An 8465-nucleotide genomic window follows, 5' to 3' on the forward strand; every position below is an offset into this window, starting at 1 on the left:
ACTCGGTCTCCCTGGCGGTTTCTGGTTTTTGGGGATGATATTGGAAACTTGGGTATAACAGTACGACTCCAAAGTGATGTGTGTTTGGTATTTTATATTGTTTTGCCCAGATTTTAATATCTCCCCCAGAAACTAGAGACTGCCAGGGAGACCGAGTCACGCATGCAAAAGCAAAGGGCTTTATTACGGGCTTAGGCTGGCCGGGGCCTAAACTCGGGCTCACAGACTTTACCAGCATGGTGGATTCATGCTGAGAGCCCCGAACAAAGGTCGGGTAGGGCTTTTATGAGTTTGGGAAGGGGGAGTTACAGGAAATTGTGACATAGGTACAGTGATCCAATCATCATTATACAATATTATTGACAGCAGGTTTAACCATTCACATTGTTTAGAGTATTTGTTACTTTTGGCGGGACCCAATCACAACACTTAGAGTATTGACCAATCACAGAGGGGGCCTAGGACCCTCATGTAGGGCGTGACTAGTCTTAGCCTCCATCTTTAGGCCCGCCCTTAGAAATGTTAAAGGTGTTAGCTGGCCTTTCCTGATTGGGTGTGACAAGGGTGGTCCCTTCTGCCTTGGGCAACGTGTGCCCTTCTGTTGTCTCATGGAGTCAGTTTCAGGCCTGCGTCCTTACAATGTTTCAGTATAATGTACAGAGAACTGGAGGTAGACATCTTGTTCTTGCATCTAAGAAAATCAAGTTAAAAACAGTTAATGTACTTTCCTCTCGAAAAGAAAAATTGAGCTTATTTTAGGAAAAGAGCTTCACGTAGACTATAATAATGTAAGAAATTCCTCATTAGGTATACCAACTCTGAAAAGTAAAAGTTTGTTTGGTATGCTTTTTCATTTAATTTTAATTCATTTGTTCTGAGGAAAGAAAAGGTTGTGTATAGTTTAGAAAGGCTTTGCAGCGTTTTCTAAAGATAGGAAATTTCTGTAACATGATTACTTCTTGCTGCATCACTACTCTCCTTGTTAAATCATGTGATTCTCCTAACATCCTAGCTGCATAAGAGGAAATGTATGCCTTTTCACATTAGCTGATCAGTTGAATGGATCATAAAAATACTATATGTGGGTTATTTCATAAATCAGTTGAGGGTTGAAAAGGGTGTAATTAATACCTTTTTTTATTGTATGAGGAACACTCTCCCTAAATTTAAAGCATGAAAGATACAGACTGGTTTATAAAGATGCCTTAAAAGTTGATTTTAAAAAGTGTACAAAAACAATAATAGGGGCACCTGGGTGGCTCAGTGGGTTAATCCTTGATTTAGCCTCAGGTCATAATTTCCTGGTTTGTGGGTTTGAGCCCTACCTTGGGCTCTGTGCTAACAGCTATCAGCCTGGAGCCTGCTATAGATTCTGTCTCCCTCTCTCTCTGCCCCTTCCCCATTCACCCTGTCTCTCTCACTCTCAAAGATAAATAAATATTAAAAAAATTTTGCAAAAATAACAATAGTGTGTCATTTATTAAGCACCAGCTAGGTAGGCTCTAAACACTTTGATGTGGGAAACAAAGGCAGAAGGAAATGGTAGATAAAATTAAATTTCCTTGTAACCTACAGCCCATCAACAAATACTTGAGGCAGGCAGAGTGGAATATTCCTCCAAGAACTCCCTACTGTCTTAATGTTAATGTTTTGCTAGAGGGAGAAACAATCTTAGCTTGACAATAGCTAGGCCTTGGGGTTCTGATGAGACTTCTTTAGCCCATGTAAACTTCCCTTGCCTTTTCCTCCCCTAATTCCCAAGTATATAATCAGTCACTCCACATAATCCCTGGCAGCTTTAACTGGCCTTGGATCCTGTCCCCGTGCTTTAATAATATCACCTTTTTGCACCAGAGTTATCTCAAGAATTCCTTCTTGGCTGCTGGCTCCAGACCACCTACCATCACCCCAACTGCATCAACTTTGCTTACCTATTTTTTCTTACTGCAGTTGAGTCAAATGGAGATAAGGAACGAAAACAAACAACAGAATCTACTATCTCCGAATCGTCTGATGTGGACACAGCTGTGTAATTAATTATTTTTTTTAAGTTTATTTATTATTTTGAGAGAGACAGAGACAGCACAATTAGAGGCAGGGACAGAGAGAGGGAGGGAGAGAGAGAATCCCAAGCAGGCTCTGTGCTGTCAGCACAGAGCTCCATGCAGGGCTGGAACCTAGGAAATCATGAGATCATGACCTGAGCAGAAACTAAGAATCAGAAACTTAACCAACCGAGCCACCCAGGTGCCCCTAAACAATTGATTTTAACTGTTGAAGGAGCAGCAAATAAAAAATATTATAGTTGGAGCTGAATCATAATTTGAACCCAAATCTCAGACAAAATACAGTTTTAAAAACTATACCATGCTGCTATTCCAGAATACAAATAAAAATAAAGAATAATACTGTAGCTATTGTTGGATATCATTCAAATTTGGTTTCAAGTATTCCTTAATTAAAGTCTCCTATTCTTTATCAAGAGTGCTATTTTAACAGAACTACCTCTGCAGGTGGTAAATACACCCCTTCCAGTTTTATAAGACACACTTGATTAAAAATGGTTTTTAATTCTAAGAAGCTTTGCACTAATTTAAATTTTGCTAAATAATACAGCTGGTTTTATACTAATTTTACTGAAGCTTATCAAGTCCTTGATATAATTCTTATTCTTTCCTCCAGATCCTTAAAAAAAAAGATTTCTTTCCTAAGTGCTGATAAACATTTCAGTGAACTATTCTTTTTACAAGGAAATGAGATTAACTCAAGAAAAATTTCATAGAATTTTTTTCTCACTTTGGTTTCTTAAAATGGAGTTTTCTTGTTTTTAGCCTGCTGAGGGGATAATTAACTAATAACTCTGAATGGCATAATTGTAACTTGATGGTTTTGAAATATCACCTACAATACCAATGCAATCCTGCCAACATATGTACTTATCAATAGCCTTTTTCATATTTCCTATAGCAAATATTCCAGACCTTTACATTTCACATTTTCCTTACTCACCTTGGCCAAGAGCAAATAAACAGTAAATACTGTCCTCAAACTTCACTTTCATCAGTACCCTGGAATCAAATCTATCTGCTTCTGAAAAAACTTTTTCTTTTTTAAAAATTTCTTAATATTGATTTATTTTTGAGAAGGGGGAAGGCACAGAGAAAGAGGGAGACACAGCATACAAAGCAGGCTGCAGGCTCCAAGCTGTCAGCACAGAGCTGAAGCAGGGCTCGAACTCAGAGACCATGACCTGAGCTGAAGTCAGATACTTAATTAACTAAGCTCCCTCCCCTCCCAAGCCTTTTTTGTTTTATAGAACTGGGTTGATTTCAATAACTGGCCATTTAGTCCCCTTGTTTTCCATTTCCAGTGCTTAAATTCCCAGTTTTGTTTTCAATTTATCAATAAAGAGTGAACCTGAGAAAACCTAGGCCCTTGCCTTATACCCCAATAATAGCAGAACCCCAGGTTTGTGCTCCTTCTCTTTCTCTCCTCTAGAACTTGTAAATAATAAACTCTTGTGGGTTTTTTTTTCAAAGTTTACTGATAGTTTTTGCCACAGTCATCTTGTAATCATAAGATGCACCACAAGGGCTGGTGCACACAACATTGATTATTAATAGTCTGAGATCAGCATAAAACAAGGGTAAAGGGAAAGATCCGGTGAATGTTTGCAAATTGTTTTCCCCATAATATTTCCGTAATAAAACTTGTGATAATGTTTCCCCCCAGGTCTTAGGAAACTATAGATCATTTCTTGTTTTTGTAAATAAAGTTTTATTAGGATAGAACCACATCCATTCATCTGCATCTTGCAAATGGCTGTTTGACGCTACAGCAGTAAATCTGAGTAGTTGTGAATAAGATCACATGTTCCACAAAGCCTAAAATATTTATTGTCCAGCCATTTACAACAAAAGTTTGTTGAGCTCATGCTAACTAGAGACTAAAAATCAGAAGGTATTTGTAGTCTGACTCAATACTGGGTCCCAGACGACCAAACCAGAGCCATCACTTGTCCACGTTCCTAATAATCCCGTTCACAAAAACCATTTTATAGTTTTTTCCCCGAACATACTGTACTCCTTCATACTGGCACAATAGTCTCTTTTATCGTGTATTTTTTGTCTAAAATATCCTTAACCCACTCCCTCCTTCTACTTTGAAGTCTACTTATATATCACTGGCCTCTGAGCAGTCTTCCCTGAGATTGCTTTTTTTCACTTCAGGGATATCATTTTAACACTTATCATAATACTTCATTATCCCAAAATTTTATTTCCCTCCATATTAATGACCCCCTGGCAAATAGATAAAATGTCTAATTTACCTTACCACCTCTTGGCGCATGGAACACAAAGTGAACTACAGGTTAATTAACTGAACATTTAAAAATAATACTGCCCTGTAATATATATAAATATATATATATATAATATTTAAATATGTTTTATATATATTAAAACATATATCTTTATTTGCTCAACAATGTGTTAATAAACTCATTCAACATATATGTACCAAATGTTCTACATATGTCAGGCACCATATTAAGTGCTGGGGATCCAATGAAGATTGAGGGTGTTTTGGGGAAAATGTAGATCTTACCCTTAAATAGCATTATTTTTATTTTTTTGCTTTATTTTGTGCTTGATTATTTATATATTTATTTGTTTTGTGCAAAAGAGATGAGTGCAAGCAGAGGAGGGGCAGAGAAAGAGGGAGAGAGAGAATCCCAAGAAGGCTCCACTCCTGACATGGGGCTCAATACTGGGTCCCAGGAAGCACAAGATTGTGACACAAGCACAAATCAAAGGTTGGACATTTAACCGACTGAGCTCCAGCAGTGTTATCTTTGTATTCTGAATTTTTACTTATAACAAATGGTTTCAACTGCTTAACTTGCTGTTCAGTTATATAATCCAATCTCCAACCTTCAATTACCTAGAATTTTTTGGTGATCATTCACTTAAATAAATGTAAATATTTAGTTGTTATATGATAAAATGAATGTTTTCATGATAAAGTATTTAACTGATATGTACTTGAATGTTGATGTGCATATGGATATTCTTATATATTTTAGGTATTTAATATAGTAGAATGTGTACCAATATCATTGTCTTCTTAATGTGGTTACTTTACAATTCAAAAAACCTAAACATAAGAGGCTAAAAAGTAAAAACATAAGAGAGGCTATATTATAATTTGTGTTTTCTTGTGTGTTCTTTTAATGGCTTTATTCATTAACTTTTAAGATTTAACTTCACATTTCAAAAAGCATATTCACAAGCATCTTAAAACTACTTTTTTTTTAATAACTAAGGTAATTTATTGATTTTAAACATATTACTTTAGCATGCTGGAATGCAAGATTTATCCTGCCCCTAATTCTCATAATTAAACACATTTCCACATTTCTTTTGATACATAATTTTAATGTTTATTTACTTTTGAGAGAGAGAGAGAGAGAGACAGAGTGCTGGGGGGGGAGGGGCAGAGACGGAGACACCGAACCTGAAGCAGGCTCCAGGCTCTGAGCTGTCAGCACAAGCCCTGCATGGGGCTCAAACTCCTGAACCATGAGATCATGACCTGAGCTGAAGTCAGATGCTTTAACCAGCTGAACCAATAAGATGCTCCAATAGATAATTTTAAATTATAAAAAAAAAGAACTTTGGTGACATTTAAATTAGAAGGTCCTCTTTTCATGATTTTGTTCTCACTTCATTATTCTTCATGAAATTTATAAGAACACTTAAAAGAAGTTTGAGATAAGAAAACAATGACTATAAAAGCAGTTTAAAAATTTATCTTTACTTTAAGTAATGTGAATGAAATAATTTAAAAAACACAAAATTTTCCAGTATAAATGTTGTTCTGTTCTTAATAAACTGTATTTATAATAAACAGACCATTGTTTTACAAAAATATATATTTTTTCTAAATGTAGTTATTGGGTGAGTGTCTATTATTTGCCAACATGGTACCCAGTATGGGATATTCAAAGATAAAATGATAGCCTAGAGAGATGCACTAAATAGAATTGTAAACATTGATAGAGTAATAAATACTCAGATTACAGATAGTCTCCTTACAAACATGGGGATTTGCTAATGTGCTTTAATGAGCTATTGAGTTTTTATACTACAAAGCCCTAGGAGTTTCAATTCTTCCTTATGGCTATATCATATAAATCTACTACTGATCTTTTTCTAAACCCCACTCAATGTTAATTACTAAAATTGGGTCACCAACAAGGAAAATATTCAATTTCATTTCGATGACAACTCACTTCAAAGTAATTCTACTAATATTAACGCTGTCCTTCAGAACACTACTTATTACCTGCATACCTAGATAATAATAATTAGTAACATTTGGCTCTTGCTAAGTCACTTACATACCATGGCTCAGTTAAATCTCAATTAGGTATTACTTGAGGTATGCAAAATTTTAAACCTGGGTCTGCGGGCCCCACCAGGGGAACCTGGGGCCGGGGGTGCCATCTGGGGTTTCTGGAGCTGACAGGAACTAGGGAGAGAAAGGTGGGTTGGTCGATAGGTGCAGTGTGGTTGTGTTCATGTGAGCCTGCTGGAAGACTGGTGTTGTAGAAGCCACTGGGCCCCTGAAGCAGTAGTTGATAGGGTGGGTTGGGGTTCTGCTGGGAACCCCATGTTTTAGGAGGTGCCTGTGGTCACTGGAGTCTGCAGGTACAGGTAAGATAGAAGACTGGGTTCTCTGGAGTCTGTGGGAAGCCTGGTGCCACAGGATCCACCTGGGACCACTGGAGTCTGCCAACTGTCAAGGTGAGCTGGACGTGGACTGGAAGGATCCTGTAGGGATTCACCTAAACCCACAGGAGTTGGCCTAGTGCCAAGGTGGGCCAACTCTAGGGTGGCCTGGTGCTGGGACGAACTGGCTCTGAAACCTGTAGTGAGGTTAAGCTCACTCTATTCCCCTCACATGGAAGGTGTCTCTTTCCACCCTGAGCTGCTCCAGCTTGAGGGAAGTTTAATGGAGGTAGTGTGCATTGATCTTTCCTACCCTCCTCAATGCATTCTTTCTTATTTCTGTACTTCACCCACGTGCTACAATCCCTCACCTGTAATTTTGCTCTTGTGAAGGTATATTCACACACACATAGTTGTTCAAATTTATGTTTCAGAGGGATGGGAAGATGAGTAGTAGATATTCCTATGCCTCCACTTTGCTGGCATCACTCTTGGCATTTTGACTTTTGGTGCTGTTGGGATAAATGAATAGATTTTGTGAGAAGGACATGAATTTGGGGGGTCCAGGGGTAGAATGTTGTGGACTGAATGTTGGTGTGCCCCACAAATACATATGGTGAATTCCTAATACCAACTGTGATGGTATTAGAAGGTGAAGCATTTGGGAGGTAATTGTATTTAGATGAGGTCAAGAGGATGGAACACCCATAATAAGATTAATATCCTTATAATGAGAGGAAGAAATCAGAACTTGTTCTTTACGTTGTGTGAGGACACAGAGAGAAGGCAATCATTTGCAAGCCAAGAAGAGAATCTTCACCAGAATACAAACAATGCTGGCACTCTTATCTCAGACTTCTAGCTTCCAGAACTTTGAGAAATAAATTTTCAGTTGTTCAAACCATCTACTCTGTGGTCTTTTGTCATGAAAGCCTGAGCAGACTAAAACATTATGCTGCTGGTGGTCTTCAAAATTGTTCTTTAAGCTTCACTCAAGGATGAATAGACATATATTTATTCTCTCCAATAACAATATGAAAACTGAATAACATAAAATATAAATTCTACCAGCATCCAAATATATGGAGATGCTTTGCGGGGAGAAAGATCACAAAGAAGAGACATGTATGTTAGAAGTCTGCTTTTGGTTACTAATGAAATTCAAGAAAATGTGTTTGAACAGTGAAGGGGAGAAGGAAAAAAAAGATGTAGCAGAAAAATAAATAAAACAATAAATTGAATTAATAATTGTCTTCCTGAGAAGAAAAGCAAAAGAAAGCAGATCACTAATGACAGAGTAAAAGTCACTGTGAATGATGTCAATAACTGAATCTACATGATTGAATATGAAAAATACAAAAGATTATGAATTTTACTGGAGAAGAGAAAAGAAAGAGAAAGCTGAGCAGAAACAAAATTTAAAGATTCAGTTGAAAAACAAGAATATTCTGCATTAAAATCTTTCTATAAAACAAGAACATACTCTGTGTTAAAGTAAGTTAATTCAGAATCAATCATTAGGTAGCAATATATTGAACTAAAATATTTTTTCATAATTGTTAGTTAAAAATATACGAATCTAAAGAGCTGAAGTGAAAGTGTACAGAGAGCAAATAAATATGAGGTAATTTGCTTTTCTTGTAGGAGTTGTGGAAGTAGTAGGGTAGTAAAGAGATTTAAAAATGTAAATTGTGTTATATTTAAAAAAAAAAGTAAATTGATTCAACAAGT

The sequence above is a fragment of the Suricata suricatta genome, chromosome 4 (assembly GCF_006229205.1).
Source record: "Suricata suricatta isolate VVHF042 chromosome 4, meerkat_22Aug2017_6uvM2_HiC, whole genome shotgun sequence".
NCBI classification, from domain to species: domain Eukaryota; kingdom Metazoa; phylum Chordata; class Mammalia; order Carnivora; family Herpestidae; genus Suricata; species Suricata suricatta.